Consider the following 16,829-nt stretch of genomic DNA (forward strand, 5'->3'; position numbering starts at 1 on the left):
TTTATGAACTCCAGTGCCCTTTCGCCCGTTTTGTCAACTGATGTTAAGAGATATGGGTGAAAGCCACAACACTCTGGAAGAGGCTGGAATTTGTACGTCACCGACCTGAGAGGGAACTCTGCGGGAAAATATTTCTGTGTACCACGCGCACCGTTAGATAACGCGCAGGGCCTCTTCAGAACACTTTTTTTTACTGTATAACGCGCGCGTTATACACAGGAAAATACGGTAATTTGCGTGTCATAACCTGAACGCTGGGTGCTTCGTTGTGTCATGGATGCAGCATCTTTAATAGCTTGTAGCAGTCATTCCAGACTTCCTTCGCAAATACACGTAGTATTTTGTAGTACGATGCTGATGAAGCCAGCCCTTTCTAAAACAATAGTTCCACGATAAATGTGTTTCGTTTATCCTCGAGTTACTCGCTTCAAATGTAATAAGTTCATCAGTGACGTATTGTATTGAAATGGAGCAGCGTCGTAGAAGGAACACAACTTTTTGCCGTAGTTGAAATATAGTATAATCATATTTTATGACCAATACAGAAAGCATATATGGGTATTAAATGATAAATGATGGTAGTTATTAATGTTTTCGACATCATTACAACGTCACGTGCTGAGAATGACACAATGTTCTTTTTTTCTTACGGCTTAGCTCATTGGACAGCGCATTGCGACGTCATTCTTTTAGTTGACGTCACAATTACTGATTGCGCCTTATATTTTGAGCATAATAGTCGACCACCTCGTGATATCTTGTGTTCCATAACTTGTTACAGTTGTTAAGTTGTAACAAAGTTGTGCAGTTGTAAAGTCCGTTACTCAGGCACTTATGCTGCTAATTTCACTTTCTTGTTCATACACTGAACCAGTATGGGGGGGGGGGGGGGGGGTTGATGATTACAAAATCACCGCGAACCCATTATTTGAGGATACACAAAATATATTCATTTGATGACTTCCTGCCCCCTTCTTCAGGTCAAAAACTAACGTTAAAATTTAATGTACCAATGAAAGTAACAAATCAAACATCATCAATCACTAGGCCTACTTCCTCCTCGTCACGCGCAGCGCGGTTCCAAAGTACTTTTCTTTCTCTTTCAAGTTTGCCAGGAAAGCACAACAGTCAAAATCGCTCAAGCATCACGAAGTAATCAAGGTACCGGGCTTATTTTCATACAAGGGGAAGAACGACAAACAAACAAACAAACAAACAAAAAGAAGCTATTAGGTCTAAGAGACGTCCCATACATGCCATCTACGGCGAGCCTTCGGAAATATACTGCAGGCAATATAAGATGTGACAACACCCAGGTTCTGCAAATGCGGGCGGGATCGATGACGAGAAAAATAATATGCCCACGAGAGAATCCCGAAGTAAAGAATACAAAAAGAAAAAGGAAATCGCTCTTCTTAAAGAGTTCAGATACAAACATAAACCGCCACCAAAGATGCAAAGGTAGCGGAAACAGGGCGAGGAGGACGACGGAGGAGAGTGGAGAAAGGTAACTCGATTATTACCGTCACGTGACCGTTATACGCAATCGGGATTGGATCTCCTGAAGCACATGGAGTCATCTGAGGTGGAGAGACGCTGTTACGGTAGACTCCAATCACATCGTTTTTCTTTTCTTCTTCTTCTTTTTTTTTTTCCTTTTTGTAATACGCGTATGGTGCCGCCTGCGCTCGGATATGGAGAGCAGAGCTAAAGACAGTTATAGCGCCGTAATTTATCAGGCAAGGTGCGAGCTCGACTGCATTCGACGTGCTGCCCTCTCGTGGGAAGAAATGAGGGCTGCCGAGGTGGTTTTTAATATCCGATACGAAGTGTCGGGGTTATTGAACCGGTGTCTGCCGGCACCTTCTTTTGTGCGGCTTTTGAGAGGAACTCAGACCTGATGTTCGCATCGCGGTGTTCTAGAAAAAAAAAAGAGAGAGAGAGAGAGAAGAACGTAGGTGTGTGCGGGCGTGCTTGAATTGGGAAGGGATGGAATCGAAGCGTGGGTGATACGGTGGAAGGTTTGGGAGCGTTTTTGTGGGGGGCTCTTATTAAGGGTATGGTGTGTAAAAGCGGTTTGTGAACACAGAGAGAGAGAAAGAAAAGAAACAGCAGGTGGCTCGTTGCTGGAGATAGGGGAAAAAGGATTAAACTCGGGAGTAGTTATAGTACCTCAAAAAACAATACTCCCTTGGCCCTGAAATTTACTTCCCTGTACTGAAATCGTCCACAGTTAATTAGTTAGTCAGTTAGCTAGTTAGTAAATTAGTAAAATAAAGTAAACCATCGTGCTTTCAGTAACCCACCATGGGTGCTACCTGTTCCATTGCAAAAGCTGTATAGCTATTACACACTCTGGATCAAAAGCCTGAAATCGTCCACAGTGCTTTTGTGGACTAAATGCATGGAAGTTTGTGTGACTCGTCCACAGACGTCGCACAAACTACCATGCATTTAGTCCTGAAAGGTACTGATGGTTGTGGCACTGTATGTATTTCCCCAAAGGACTAAAACTACTATTTTCTTCTCACAGTGTGTGAAGTGTTGCAGTGAGAGTGTTGGGAGAATAACGGAACCGCTGTGTTTGCACGCGGCTGCGTAATGGGACGGTTAGTGATCTCTGGTACGCGTAGCGCGGCAATATATTTATATTACACATGCTGGTGAGGGTATAGCAACAGCGAGCTGATTGTACACGTACTCTGGGATTTAGTGTTTTATGGATGCACTGTGGAAGGAACGACCGCATCGCTGCTAAGTGTTGTATGGCACGTGTGTTCACCTATGTCGATGTTAGAAACGTAGTTTTTACGCGCTCTATGAAACTGTAATACATAAATGACATTTTCTGGAGTTGCGAGACTCTTTACGAATAGAAACTGTAAAGATTGTGTATGGTTCCAAAGCAGATCGTTTTCGTACTTCACTATGTCAAAACATTTACATTCATAATTTGTTTATTTATTTTTTCCCCCAAAGCAGTACAAAGACCAACACAAGTAGGGCTGTTAAAGTTATAAGGAAAACAAAAACATGGAGGGGGGGGGGAATGGCCTCCCTCCCAAGTAGGGATGGCCTTCTGTTTTTCTTTTTTTTTTTCTATAATCAAACTGAAACTGATGGAGGAGTGGCATTCACCCAGTCTCGCTTCTCACTGCAAATGAAGCAGCACAAAAGCCTTTCTTACATGGCTCGGCTTTCTGCAAAGCACACTGCAGTTCACTGACCTCTCGTGCTCCCACACGTTTAATCAAAAAAAGAAAAAAAGGAAATGAAAGGAAAGACGGAAAGAAGAGCGCTGAAAAAGATGAGTATATAATAAACACTGAAGCCAGAAGATACCGTTTCTGGTGTCCACACACCGCAGAAGCATAGGCACACCGCGGCTTTTCCAAGAAACGCCGCTACTAACACTGATGAAGGGAATCCATATCGAATGGCTGGTCCGTTGACGAGGGGGGGGGCCCGGAGAAAGCCGGGCGGGGTCGTTTAGAGGCGGCCACCACATCGATCGGCTCGTGCTCAACTTTTGTGGGTCGCTGGCCAATTTGAAGGAAGGAAGTTTTGCGCCATTCGGGAAACATATTTCATTGGCCTTTATAATCCCCCGTCGTAGCCACTGCAGACGTTTCTGCCAGTCAGCTGCTTCGACTCCGCGAGAGCATTTCAAGTTCATTCGTACGTATAGTGGCGATACAGTTTTATGAGACGTTTATAGGAGTGCGTTGATCCCGGGCTGAGTAAGCATATGGCCCTGCTATAAATTGGACCAGATTGTAGGGTCAGTGGGGGAAGCTACTCGAGTGGGAGGAAGTTAGTGATGGACGCCGAAGCTATGTTCGTGTGTTGTTTCGAAAATATATTCATGAGGCGCAACTGTTCGAAAACAGTGAGATGTAGTGGAATTCGTAAGTTTTGCGCGCACAGGGGATATGGGAAGCTTAACAGTGTACCGTAAGTGCCGTTCTTACGAATGCAGAAGGGTAGCTAATAGTAGTAGCGGACTGACAAGGAGTGTTGAGGGGTAGTGCCCCAGGAGGTGAGCCGCCGATATTTCTAGGCAGGCAGACCGCTCGGATTCCTACGTCAACCCCCCCCCCCCCCAACCGATATTTCGAACAGAGACTTGTTCTGTTCGACTTCTTGTTGTGAGTGTTATTTTCATAATCTAAAAAGTTGTAAGAAATGTACCAACAAACATACATAATTAGGTCGAGCGTAAACGGATTATGCAAGCGAGCTGGTGTAAATTTGATTGGTGAGGATTGGGTCGATCTGGATGGATCTGTGGATTGGTCTGGATTAGATATGAAAAATATGAAGAGGTTAGTCCCGACCCAGTCAGGACAGGCTACTCCAAAACGAGCCGGTGTAAATTTGACGTGGGCAACATATCCCTGAGCTTGGCAAATGTACAACATAGCAGGACAAGACTCAACTTCTCATAAAGAGCTCATACAGACAGAAAAAAGGAAAAAGAAAATGGAGGGGTACAGAGCGAGAAATCTGCCGCAGGAAACTACCAAAATGAGGCCATATTTGTAGAGCGGAAGCTTTGTCTGGGGATTTCGAAACTTGGAAGACCGATAACACTCCAACAAAAAGGTATCAGTGCAAAAGTATGATGCACAAAACCGCGCGAAATGTATTTAGATTTCTCCTTCCACTGACTAAATTTCTTTTCCAGCTTGAAACATTGTAGCATGTGGAAAAAAAAAATTGTAACAGTAGCAAAAAATGTCCGCACCTAAGCAATAATAGTGAGTATTAGTTTATCGTACGCTATCGCCTTTGCGTATACGTAAGGAACAGCGTGGTGTTTCTGTGCAATCCGCAAAGCTCTGTTTATAAGGTTAACAGCTTCGGCTCGTTGGTGTACTTATGCGTTGGTGCTCCGTTTATGTCTTGACCGTGTGCAGAGCCACCAACGCAATCCCTTACGTACGCAGAGCGTACGATAGCGGTAGGGTACGGTACGGTACGGTACGGTAGCGTACGATATACTAAAATTCACTAATCAGGATGCAACGCGTCTCTTCGCTTCTTCGCTTCGCTTCACAATGTTCGCCCGCAGCAGACCACGGTCGCTCGGAGACGAACCGAATGCTCCCGGATAATTTCACAGAGAACGAAAGGGAACACACGTGCAAAGCGCATGGAATTACAGGTCACGACTCTAAAAAAGTCTGTACGTTATTCTATCTTCTTACGAGCCAACCCACGGTTCATGACGTGCAAGTTTAAATCGGCGCCAGCCGTACCTCCTAATCGGCTTACGCAACTTTTAAGCCCACCGTCTGGAAATGTAGAAGACGACAAAAAAAACCTGAGCTTATAACGTCAAAAAAGGGAAACGGCTGGCGAAAGCAAAGAACATGGAAAGGAAACCCGCATAGCGGAGTGCATCGACATAGGAAGCAGTTTGCAGATCAGTCAGGCAGGAAGCCGATTCGGATTTGAGGAAACCCCCCAAAGGGCTTGTCCAGAGTATTCGCCGGTGAAATGTTGGCCTACTGTGTCCGTGTTCTGGCTAGCGCAGCAAACAGAAACAGTTTACGAGGTACGCTCCCTTCCTCCCCCTTTTCCCCGCGCAGTGTTTTCCCTTCCCTTCTGTTTCAACGTTCCCCTGCTATTCCCTCCTTTATTGCCTCGTTCCCCTTTCTCTCTGTGTATTGATCGTGCAGTTGCTCCGTTTCCAGCCCTAGCCCCATGTTGTACATTTCACGGGTCTGGTGTTGCATGCAACGTATCTGGATGTCCGTGGTAACGTCCTATAGTGTGTCTCCAGTGTAACACGTTGGCAATGTGCTTTTAGCGGCAGATTTTGAAGGTGGTTATCGAGTGTCAAACAACGGGGAGTTATGATGTTACATTATAAAAATAAAATAAAAATAAAGTTGCACAGACTTCCAAAGTGCTTCAGGGCATCGCTGTCGTCGATTTAAACCTGCTCGTCATGAAACGCAGGTTAGCTCGTTGGAATGTTGAAATTTTTTCTTTCTCCTTTTTTTGTTCCCCGAAATGGAGGTCATCTTTCCGTCCTTGTGGCGTTAACGCAAGTGGCCGACATTAATGTCGGCAATTATTTGCTTGGCTTTCAGACATATGTCGGCACAGTTCCCTTAGAAGTCGGCCCAGGACGCACATTCCCCCAGGGCGTGAGTCGTGACGTTGCCCACATACGTGAGGCCGACAACGGCAAGCCCTATCACCACCACCACCACCACCACCACCACCACCACCAGTTAAAAACAACTAAGCATGTTTATGTATATTTATCTAAAAAAGGGCACCGAAGTACAGGAGGGACAATGTATCTTATATTCTTACGTTCGTTGAGATTTTGTTAGCATTCTGTCATTGGAATATCGACTTTTTTATTCTCAATTCTGCTGTAGGCTGCGTACCTCCGTGCGCTTATTGGAGATGAAAACTATAAAGAAACACCAGAAACCAACATGCGCCTCTCATAGTCTTACAGTAAGACAGAAAACACTGATACCTCAGCGCCAACACATATTACTGCTAGTAATAGAGAGAGGGAAAAAAAAAAAAAAAAAAGCACACATTCTGAACGCGATCGACATTTCATCTTACGTTGTTCTCCTTAATCAGGCACGCGGGAACACGCCAACAATTGAACACTTCACTCGTGAACAGAATCGCAAACAGATATGAAGGTGTAAGACATCGTGCAAACCAACAAAGAAGGAAGAAAAAAAATCGAATCTCATAAAAGTGGAACATGACGCGCATTCTTACGAGACACAACCTTCTGACGTTTGGCACGTGAGAGTACGGTAGGGCCAGGATTATGAAGGACCGGAACGTATAGCCCGAAGGAGGCAGACTCATCCTTCAGGGCAGGAACCCCAAAGCAGTCTCAGGCGGTGGAGGCATCAGGAGTTTGGCGATCGCGAAACAATGGTGGGGAGAGAACACGATGCTTCGTTTGGAACATGGGACGTGCTCTGCGTGTGCAAGCACGTATTCGTTTCGAACCGTTTGCGAATGTCTGTTCGTTGCCGCACTCCGAGGAACCCCGGTGGTTGCACGATGGTCGATAAGAATGGCACTTCGCGATCAGTGGTCCGATAGTGCGATAGGTGACTTTCAACGCGTGGAGAAAGATGTTCCGCATTTTCGAAGTCATTTTCAAGCTCGTTTCTTGATGGAGTTGAAAATAGACCAAAAGCCAGGAGACATGTCCGCAACAAATATATTACACTAGCTTACATAACAAAATAAACAAAAATACAAAGACGTTTCGACGCCTATACGGGCGTCCTCATCAGCTCGGATACGCAATTGGTTTATTTCTCGTGTGTATCCGAGCTGATGAGGACGCCCGTAAAGGCGTCGAAACGTCCTTGTGTTTTTGTTTATTTTGTTATGTAAACCAGGGTAATATATTTGTTGTGAAGTTCATTTGTACAAGGACAAGTTATACATGTAATACAAGTTGCACGTGTCATTTTATGGAGAGGTCCCATAGCTAAATACTAGTGCAGGGATCTCAAGTTATTCATCAGAGAGAAAATATTGCAAAGAAACTCATTAGAAAAGTAATATGCTATTGAACATGCGTCGTTTTACACAATTAGATGTGCTACAAACGCACTATACAACGCCCTATATCACTTTCATGTTTCACCTTATCAGCAAATAACAATTTTCCACTAGTGTTTTCTTCCTCTATTGCATGCGCTTCCGCACGGTTACTTACGGAACAGAAGAGTCATACGTCCTTGTTGAACCGGTAGTTGTGTGAGATGGCGGTTTGTTGCAGGTCAATCCCTATGTTTGGTCACCTATGGGTCAGATGCAACGAGCCGCATGCTACCACCAAGACCATGTGCTGGCGTTCTCTGGAAGACAAAACGGCAATGCTCAAATTGTATCATTTTAGTGGAAGCTCGTGTAAAAGCATGTCCACCGTCCTCTTTATATTCGTCCTCACAAGGTGACATTATCCATTAGAGTTGTTGATCCAATTTCCAGCATATTGCAGAATCTGTTATCTTTTCTTTCAGTTGAAAAAAAAGAAGAAAAATACTTTCGCCACTTATGCACTCGGGTGAAGCTCCGAAAGGATAAGGAAAAAAAAAATTCAAAAAGGAAAACATTCGCATTAAAGTTGGCTCCGTCACCCCACTAGTACTTGTGCAGGCAAAGCACCCTTTACAGGCGCACACAAAGCACATTTTCCGGCTTTGGGATGAATGCTTTCGGTTACCTCTGCATCGTTTTCCCCCTTTCTCACCGTTTTGAAACTGACTAGGTGCTTGTATTACTCAATAAATGGCTTACATTCCAATTCAAATTCCACTGACATTGCATAAGGTTTGTCGTTTCTATGAATTACCTGCTATGCACAGCTCCCACCACAACAACACCGAATATCCTCTGGATGTACGAATAATGAAGTAACGGATTTGTACGTCCTATGAATATCCCTCGGACGTCCACCGGACGCGCGAATCCGTTAGGACATTATTCGTACGTTCAAAGGATATTCGGTGTCGTTGGGGATGTAGCACATAGATTGAAGGGGTTACTTCTGAGACGGTTAAAGTAGCGCTGCAGTAGCGCTGCGGTATCGATCAGAAAAAGCCTTTTCCGCTAATTTTTGTGCCTAGGCGTCGATACAATTAACTTGGTACGTAGCGCATTGTTGTAATTTCCTCCCAGACTTTTCTGTCTAGCTATTCTAAGGCTGCAACGCTATACAGTCTCCTCTGCCGGGAATACCTACCTTTATATAGCCATCGATTTTCGCAATAGGAACCTCCAGCGCCGGGCGAAAATGGGCACCGTCGACGACAGTTTCCAATCTTCCACTTGAAAGGGAACCGTCAGATAAGGCCGTTCTTCCGTATCCTTTCTTCTTCACTGTGCACTGTTGTTTGGTCATCCACGTTCAATAGGGCTTCCAATGCAGAAGAAAGATTTCGCTTTCCATTGAGTCGATGCTCACGTTTTTAGAGCCACCCGCATACAACTGTGCAATGTTTCTGATAAGGAATAGACGTCGAACGTCGTGTCCAAAGCAGAATGTGTTCTTCAGATAACATGGAAGTTTCTGGAATACGTTTAAAGTTCGCAGCTTGAAAGTGAACTTCTTCGTGCGTGTCACTCTCGGCCTGCTTCCTTCTTTGGCGTATTCGAAAATTGCAGAGGACTACAAAGTAATCTATGCACTTTGATTTCTTTATCATGTTATTGGACGCATTATACAGGGTGTTCCAACTAAAACATGCAATAAGACCACAAAAGAGAGAGAGAGACGGGATGGTCAACAACTGATTACCTAGAGGTTTTGTTGTTTTTACTCGTATTGTGTAAAAGATATAAAAGCTGTATAAAAAGGCATAAAAGGTGTAAAAAGTAAGGTTGTAAAAGGTATTGTGTTTACTCGTGTATCGTAGGCGCCAGTATGTTGTCATTGTGACTAGTTAATTAATTGTTAGATTTGACTATTTACATAGCCTTTAAAATATCGATTTAAGGCCTATGTTTTCAATTGGACATTTGAGCGTCGTCTTGAGAACCACCCCACCAAGGTGTTTCCAGCAAGGTACGCTTTGTGTAGCTTTTTCATGTCGGCTTAGAAAAAAAAAAAAAAAAGCCCAAATATGCGACACGACAACGCGATTGCGGCGCGCTCAAGCGCGCTCTTCACGAACGAAGTGCACCTTGTCTGTGGAGCGCTATCCCAGACAGGACACATTATGGCGTCGGTATATCATCTGTCTTTCTGACTTTATGTTGCATGTTTTAGTTTGGTCGTCGCTGTACGCTTAATAATTTATAGCATTTCGTCATACATGTCTCGCTTGCTGGCTAGTGCTGTCATCGTGTAGGCCCGTCAAAAGCACATCGTCATTCTTTGCGTAATTTATCTTGCGCGTTTACCGAAACGTCGACGTTGGGGTCGGTCTGAAAGCTCGCAATCGCGCTTCTGTATACCGTGCTCATAGAAATCTCTCCTTCTTTTCCAAGTACCATTCCGACATTTCCATCACAAACAGACTATAGACCCTCACCATGTCATTGCACCCCGCGCTACCACTCGCTTAACAAAAAGAAGAAAAAATTGACGCACAAAATATAAGGAAATGCTGTTTACACAGCCTGCCAGACATGAAAGAAAACCTGCACTCCCATCCACGGCTGCAATATTTCTTTCTCCCGGCAAAATGTTGGAAGCACGCAATACCACGGGCAACGGCTGAAGTGTCCATTTGAACGCGAGGCCAGCTACAGAAAGGGAACATCATTTTTCGTAACACGCGGACAAAGATTACGAAACGCTGTTTATTGCGGCCCAGTACGAAGTGCCAGAGGACAAAGCGTTATGAAAGATGTTGGATGACCAGCTCAGAAGAAATAAGACAAACGTATCGAAGAAAGAAGGGTAGGTATCACGCTCGTATCACGGACATAACAGGAGTGACCATGAGGTCGATAAATCTTATAACGTATCGCGGGGCTCCTAAGAAAGAATGAGCTACATCGTCACCGTATGGGATGAAAGTAGACCATATGTGTGTTGACACTCGAGAATATGGGAAGCTATTCCAGGGCTGTGATGGCAGGGATCGAAATACTCGCCGTGAATCACGGTGTGTGTACATTTCCGAGGGAACAATCTTTTGGAAGGATTTTGTGCAACATGGGATGATATTCGACGAGAGGATGTGGTTACAAGAGGGCGCTAACAAAACAAGGATTGCGCGTGTGTGGCTGCATGAAAATAACTGCTATGCTTCGTTATGAATTCCTTGAGGATCCCACAAATCCCTCCCTTCGTTGATCCAGCCTTTTCTCATGGTACAACAAAACAACAACAACAACATAGATGAATGGATGATGGAGTGCTGGAGAGCTTGTTGATTTACTGGAAATAAACCCGGTTTACTTGAAAAACAGACGTGTTTGGTCGCCATGTGTCTCTCATGGTAGATCCAAGAAGTTTAATCAACGTAAAGAACCACTATTTCATTTTTTTTCCACTGTGGTTATGAGCGGCGTACAGACGTGGACCGATGGAGGGAGGACAGCAGGAAGGAGTGCGGGACAGGGGGGGTTAGTATGCGTCCTGGGCCGACTTCAGGGGAAACTGTGCCGACATTCGTCAGGAAAGTTTTCGGAAACCCCTGGGAAACCCTCAGACAGCACAGCCGGTAACAGGATTCGAACCCGTGTCGCTTCCCACTCTCGGCGTGGAAAGCGATCATCCTAACCACTATGCCACGGGAGCTTGTATCACTACTTCAAAACGATATGTAACACCTATGTTACGCTCGTTACAACATGTGAAGAAATGACTCACAACAGCAAAAACAGTAACAGTAAAACAGTAACCGCCTCCCATATCTGCTGAAAAGGATACACATTTTCAGGGCTTCGTACGTTCTTCACATCTTTTATCACGGGGAAACATCCCCCATGTCTTCATTACTTTTCCATCATTCATTCTTGTTGTTGTCACATAATTTATTACTATTCTGTTTAACGCATGCAATCACTTCACAGAGGTAATATGCTTAGAATTTGCGTTTGTGCCGACATTTTCGCAATGCGTCTGAACAGCACCTGCTGAATAAGTGGCTCCTCGTTGCTCCTGGCGCAACCATGCCAATCCTATTCATGCTCTTCGAATGGGAACAAGTAGCCGGTGAGTCTTTGTCGGACGTTGTGCCATCAAGAATTCATGAACGTTTCTCGAGCACTGATCGAGACATCCATGCACGACGGCGTGTGCATGTTCCGAAGAATGGACTGCGAGCACCACCGGCCGAGTTTCATCTACATATTGAGTATCCTATTTAGTTGGGCATCCCAGTCCCAATCTAGCAGGCAGTTAACAGTTGTCACCGAGATGACGTGTTCTGTACCGTGGCGAAGAGCCGCATACGACATACTGTGGCGAAAGAAATGCAAAGCGCCTGCTTGTATTGAATCGTAAACAAGATCGTAGTGTAGCCTACCGTATTTTACTATGGATGTACTCATTAAACATGTACATGTACAACTACGGTACAAAAGGTACGTGCACATTGCACGATGCGCAAAAAACAATTGTAAACCTGATGTAAACCACTTTATCTTGTGGATTAATATCGACTGGAACAAAATGAAAACAGAAAGACAGCTCGTATCCGGCTCGAATCCGGTATATTACTGCGCATTACGCTTCACATACCATTTCGAAGTGCTTACATACCATACTGCGCATTACGCTTCATTCGCTTTCACACTCTTGCGTGTTAGACCGTTGTCTGACCTTGTTAAATATAAGTGGCTTATATTGTTTTAAAAAATCATCCATGGTATGGTTTACTCATGCTCAGTTCTCCCTCAGTTCAATAGGAACGTGTGCAATCTTAGAAGTGATAAGCTAACAGTAGCTCTTCCTTATCCCCGTTCTAACTACGGTATGTTTTTATTTTTTACCCTATGACGTCCGTGACTCCCCATCGCTTTACGTGTTTCGAAATAAGATTATTTCACATCTTGAGTGAATTTAGATGTGTTTCAATGGTTTGTTTTTCCGTTTTTCAGTTGTTATGCTCCTGCCCTACAGCTGTTGTATTCATGTAATACATTGGTGCAATACAACATGTTGTGTAATACTATATTGGTGCTCTGTTGCTTTAATCTTACTATCGTTTTTCGATTTACTGCATTATTTCGCTTGCTGCCATTTATTGCTGCTTGTGACATTGTTTGTTTTATGGCGCTCCCTTAAGTCTTTGTTATCCTTGAAGGGGAACCGCTTCACGGGCTTGCCCTGCGGTTCCGATTTCTATGTTTCACTATTTCCTGACTTTCAATAAAGAAAAGTTGAAGTTGAACTATTACTTTATCTAGCTCGAAAGCGTACTACACCAAAAGGAAGAAAAAGAGCAAATAAAGCAGCCAAAGGGTAAACCTCAGAAAGTTGACTGCGCTTCCGTGTCCTCAAATTCTCCGAACTTTCTCGAACTCTCGAATTCATAAAAAAAAAAAGAAAGGAAACCACGAAGGAACAACTTTGATCGGAAGGAAGCACGTGCATGTACGCATCCAGCGATGTAAGCAAAAATGTCTAGCTATATCTTTTCACCAAGTATACGTCACATAGCGAGTCACCGGTATACTGTTCAATCTTGCACACAATTCAACTTTCAAACATTCAACGAAGAGCAGTCTAACGTTCATTGCACGAAAGTTGAGGTTCATAGATATCCCATTAACTTTCATCCCTCCTCCACAGAAGGCGAGAAGCAGCCGCAATATTAGAAGCGCGCACTTTCAGCTCAGGAAGCACAGCTCAATATGCGTTCGTCCGAAAGCGAAAGCATACGTCGCTCCCTAACGATGATACCGCTCACTTTATATAATATGGCAAAATCGACGCTGTTCTAACAAGCCACGAGGCAGGAAACTACATTCCAGCACTCAGCAAGGAAAGCAAGCGAAAGATATTGAGCCAGAACTCGTCGTATCGACCGTCGCTGCTGTCTAGGCGAAAGCGGATCCGCCTGGAAGGAGAGAGGAATTCACTCCTATGCACTTTCAGTTCTTGATGAAAGCTTCAATGGCGCCCTTAATGTCGACCCTCACACCAAAATGACCTGGCGAGTGTGTTTACGCGAAACAGCCACGGGTATAGTGTTTCTCATTTTGATTACTGTGCATCGCCTGTGGTATTTGGTTGTCGGTTGGAAGGTATGATTGCACGTGATGGAGGACGGGTTCTATTTATGTCGTTCCCCTTTCCTGCTCAATCTTGTTTTCTGTGTGTATCACCTCTATCCTTTCGGCAAAGTTCTCTCCTGTGCGTCAATACGACTCTCCCATTAATTCGTCCACGTGTTTTCTTTCGATCCAGCTTTAGCATCGCGAAGAGCTTGTGAACAGACGTGGGCGAACTGGTGCTAAAGAGGTTCACGCCACCTTCATGGACATCTATTTCTGTATTGAAACCCAATAGTTGGCGGGGGGGGGGGATATATTTAGTAGACCAAAGGGGGGAAAAAAGGCGGGATAGTTGGGCCCAGTTACAAAACCCATACCTATTGCTCTTGCACTTACGTGTATTACCGTAACACTGTATCATGTTCTGTAGAATGTATGTTGATAATAGTGTCATGCATTACGCTTGGCCCACGTCAAAGTTCCAACACATCACCTTCCATCGTTATTTTTAACGTGTGTTGGTTTCGCGCAAGCTCGCAAGTCTCGCAGTTCTTCCTGAGTTAATTCCAGTACATTCATAGTATAATTTAGCAGGCAGCATCCGTGATGAATTTTTTGGTAGAAATTACAGTACGGGGAAAGAAGCCATTCAGGAAATATGACTACATGGTTTCATTTTTACTGAGCGTTAATTGATATCCGGATTCCGCCGTTTGTCACGAATACGTATTGCTTTTAGGTACCATATCAGCAACGTTGATTCCGCCACCTGGAGCAGTTGACATGTATCACCAGAGACAGGTACCGATCGTATAATCGGTACCCGGCGCATAACGGCGACACTCTTTCGAACCATTCCAATGAAGTGTAATTGACGCACCAGAATACCTTTTCGTAGAATTTTTCATTAATTTACTCGTGGATGTAGCCTTCTAGCGAACGGACCTTCTCGAAATTATCAATAAGTGGACCTACGAGCACTATGTCAAACTATGACCGGTGTTAATATGGGTACATTCAAACTGCATCATGCTTATCCAGATGTCAGTATACATAAAATGACAGCATAGAATTCGTTTGCAACGGTGAGTGCCCCTGTGCTGTGCTCCTCCCGTTTTATTATTTTTCGATTAACTTTGATCGGGCGTTTTGCGTCGCTGTCCGCTGTCGCTATAAGGATAGTGTGGTGCAGCTCCGACATGCACTACCATACTGAGCCTAGACTATAACCATAGTGTTCGTTTTCAAATAAGAACGCTGAAAAATCGGACAACTTACTCATAAGGAAATGCGGGCGTATCCGTTAGTGTCGTGACAACACGACGGACGAACAACTGGGCCAACAACAACAACTTTAGCATAAATAGAAGCATTATTTTCCCAAACAATCCAATCATAAGCATCAACAGCATGGATGCCGGGAATTCGTATTATAAAACGTTCCCAGAACCGTACGCATCTTAGAATACGAGGCTTTAAAGAAGAAGAAGAAAAAAAGAAAAACTTGTGCTGTGCTACGGCGCAGGCAGCAAAACAGAGGTTCTCTAATGCACGTGCGCACGGAAAAGTAAGGGATAAAAAAGACAAATAGTGCGAAACCAGGGCCTTCCAATATGACTGTTTTTTTTTCTTTTCCATTTTCAAAAAGCGTGAACGCAAACATTCCTAAACGCGCTCCCTCTCAACCCCGTCACTCTCGCTATCCTTTAATACATCTCCACTGAGTAAAGCCAAACTTTCCAGCCCCCCACATTTGCAGATGCATACCAAATTTCTCAACAGTATACACACTTTCGCGGGAGAAACCGACACCACAACACACAAAAGGCCGATGCTATCCAAACCATTCCCTGTCTTCTGTGTTTGGATTGCCTGCACCCCCCCCCTCCCCCACCCCCCGACGTGCATTTTCTTCTCGGATTGCTCTCTATGTACCCCCATATTGTACCCCCCTCACTCTATTCCTCCGCCTTTTTCTTTTTGTGCTGACACTGAGAGATGCAATTCTTGTAAGGAACGGGAGAAACAGGGAAGGAGTAATTAATTTAATAAGGAGTCGAGGAGGGGCATGTTGAATGAGAGAGAGAAGGAAGAAATGGAGACGCCGTGACGACGAATCGATGAGGGTTAAGAAGTATGGAGTGCTTCTAGCGCCGGGTACTGTTTGCCTAGTTTAGTACAGTTTGAGGGCACTAGGGGGAATGGGGTGAAGAGTTAGTGCCGAGCTTTATGTTACAGAGCCTCGTGTTTGTGTACCTTAAAAATCTGTAGGGAGGGCAACAATGTGTGTGCAAGGAGTGGCAAGGGAGCTCTGGGAAAAGGAATGGAAAATTGAAGTTCGAAATTAGTATAATGTACAGAGAGTATGCAATCAATGAGAGATTGATGGGTGTGCTTGTTTGCCGTACGGTGATTAAATTACTGAGAGAAATCGAAATTTTGGTAGAAGGAAATAATTAGTTTGTGCGCGCAGCAGAGATGGAGTGGCATCCTTCTGGCACTTGTAATTCTTGGTTGTGGTACCGCGGTATGCTACGTTATGGTTAGTACATTATATTGTTAGAGATTGGAATGGTAATCAAATCTATCCGTCCCTGAAAGGGTTGAACCAGAAGTCCAGATCATCCATAACATTTCCGTATGACCCTACAAACCTTTGATACCTCTCTATAGGTATCAACAAAGTCGAGATGTTATTTTTTTTTTCGCTGTTAAGACCTGCGGGAATAAGGTAGTGTAAGGTTCTAACCTGCTAAGGTTCTAACCAAAACTGCTGCGGCGATCACATAAAAAAGCGCCGAGTATCTCGCAAATTTACGCTAGTACAAATTTGGCATATACTCAGGCGTCATTGAGCGGAACTGATCTCTCTTGCTACCATCATTTCGCTGACCTGTGTCTCTCTCTTGCATAACCTGCCTTTCCCCTACACACTTACCGTCCTTTCCCGAACAACGGATTCCAGAGCACTCCAACGGCAGGCCCAGAAACCGACCAGAAGCCCTTGTGCTATCTTATACGAGCACACCAATACGGAAAAAACACAAGAAAATAATGAGAGAGAAAATCTCTAGTGGTTCACACTACGCCCTTCTAAAAGCCTATCAGGTTTGAATCTCCCCGAAGGGCCGAAAGCTACAGCC

General features: G+C 44.4%; 1 protein-coding gene and 1 long non-coding RNA gene across 6 annotated transcripts in view; one reads left to right on the plus strand and one right to left on the minus strand.

Moving 5' to 3' along the window:
- Window positions 1-16,829, minus strand: part of LOC135393985 (uncharacterized) — a 416,022-nt gene that overhangs the window by 53,830 nt on the left and 345,363 nt on the right. The window contains exon 4 of one of the 5 annotated variants that reach the window (XR_010422738.1): window positions 7,796-7,868. The exons of the other annotated variants lie outside the window; for them this stretch is intronic. This is a non-coding gene — a long non-coding RNA (uncharacterized LOC135393985). Of the gene's footprint in view, window positions 1-7,795; window positions 7,869-16,829 lie in introns of those variants that run through there. 5 annotated transcript variants of the gene reach the window in all.
- LOC135393976 (serine/threonine-protein kinase BRSK2-like) overlaps window positions 1-16,829 on the plus strand; it is a 131,310-nt gene that overhangs the window by 10,402 nt on the left and 104,079 nt on the right. The window lies entirely within an intron of this gene.

This window comes from Ornithodoros turicata, chromosome 5 (assembly GCF_037126465.1).
Source record: "Ornithodoros turicata isolate Travis chromosome 5, ASM3712646v1, whole genome shotgun sequence".
In the NCBI taxonomy this organism is placed as follows: Eukaryota; Metazoa; Arthropoda; class Arachnida; order Ixodida; family Argasidae; genus Ornithodoros; species Ornithodoros turicata.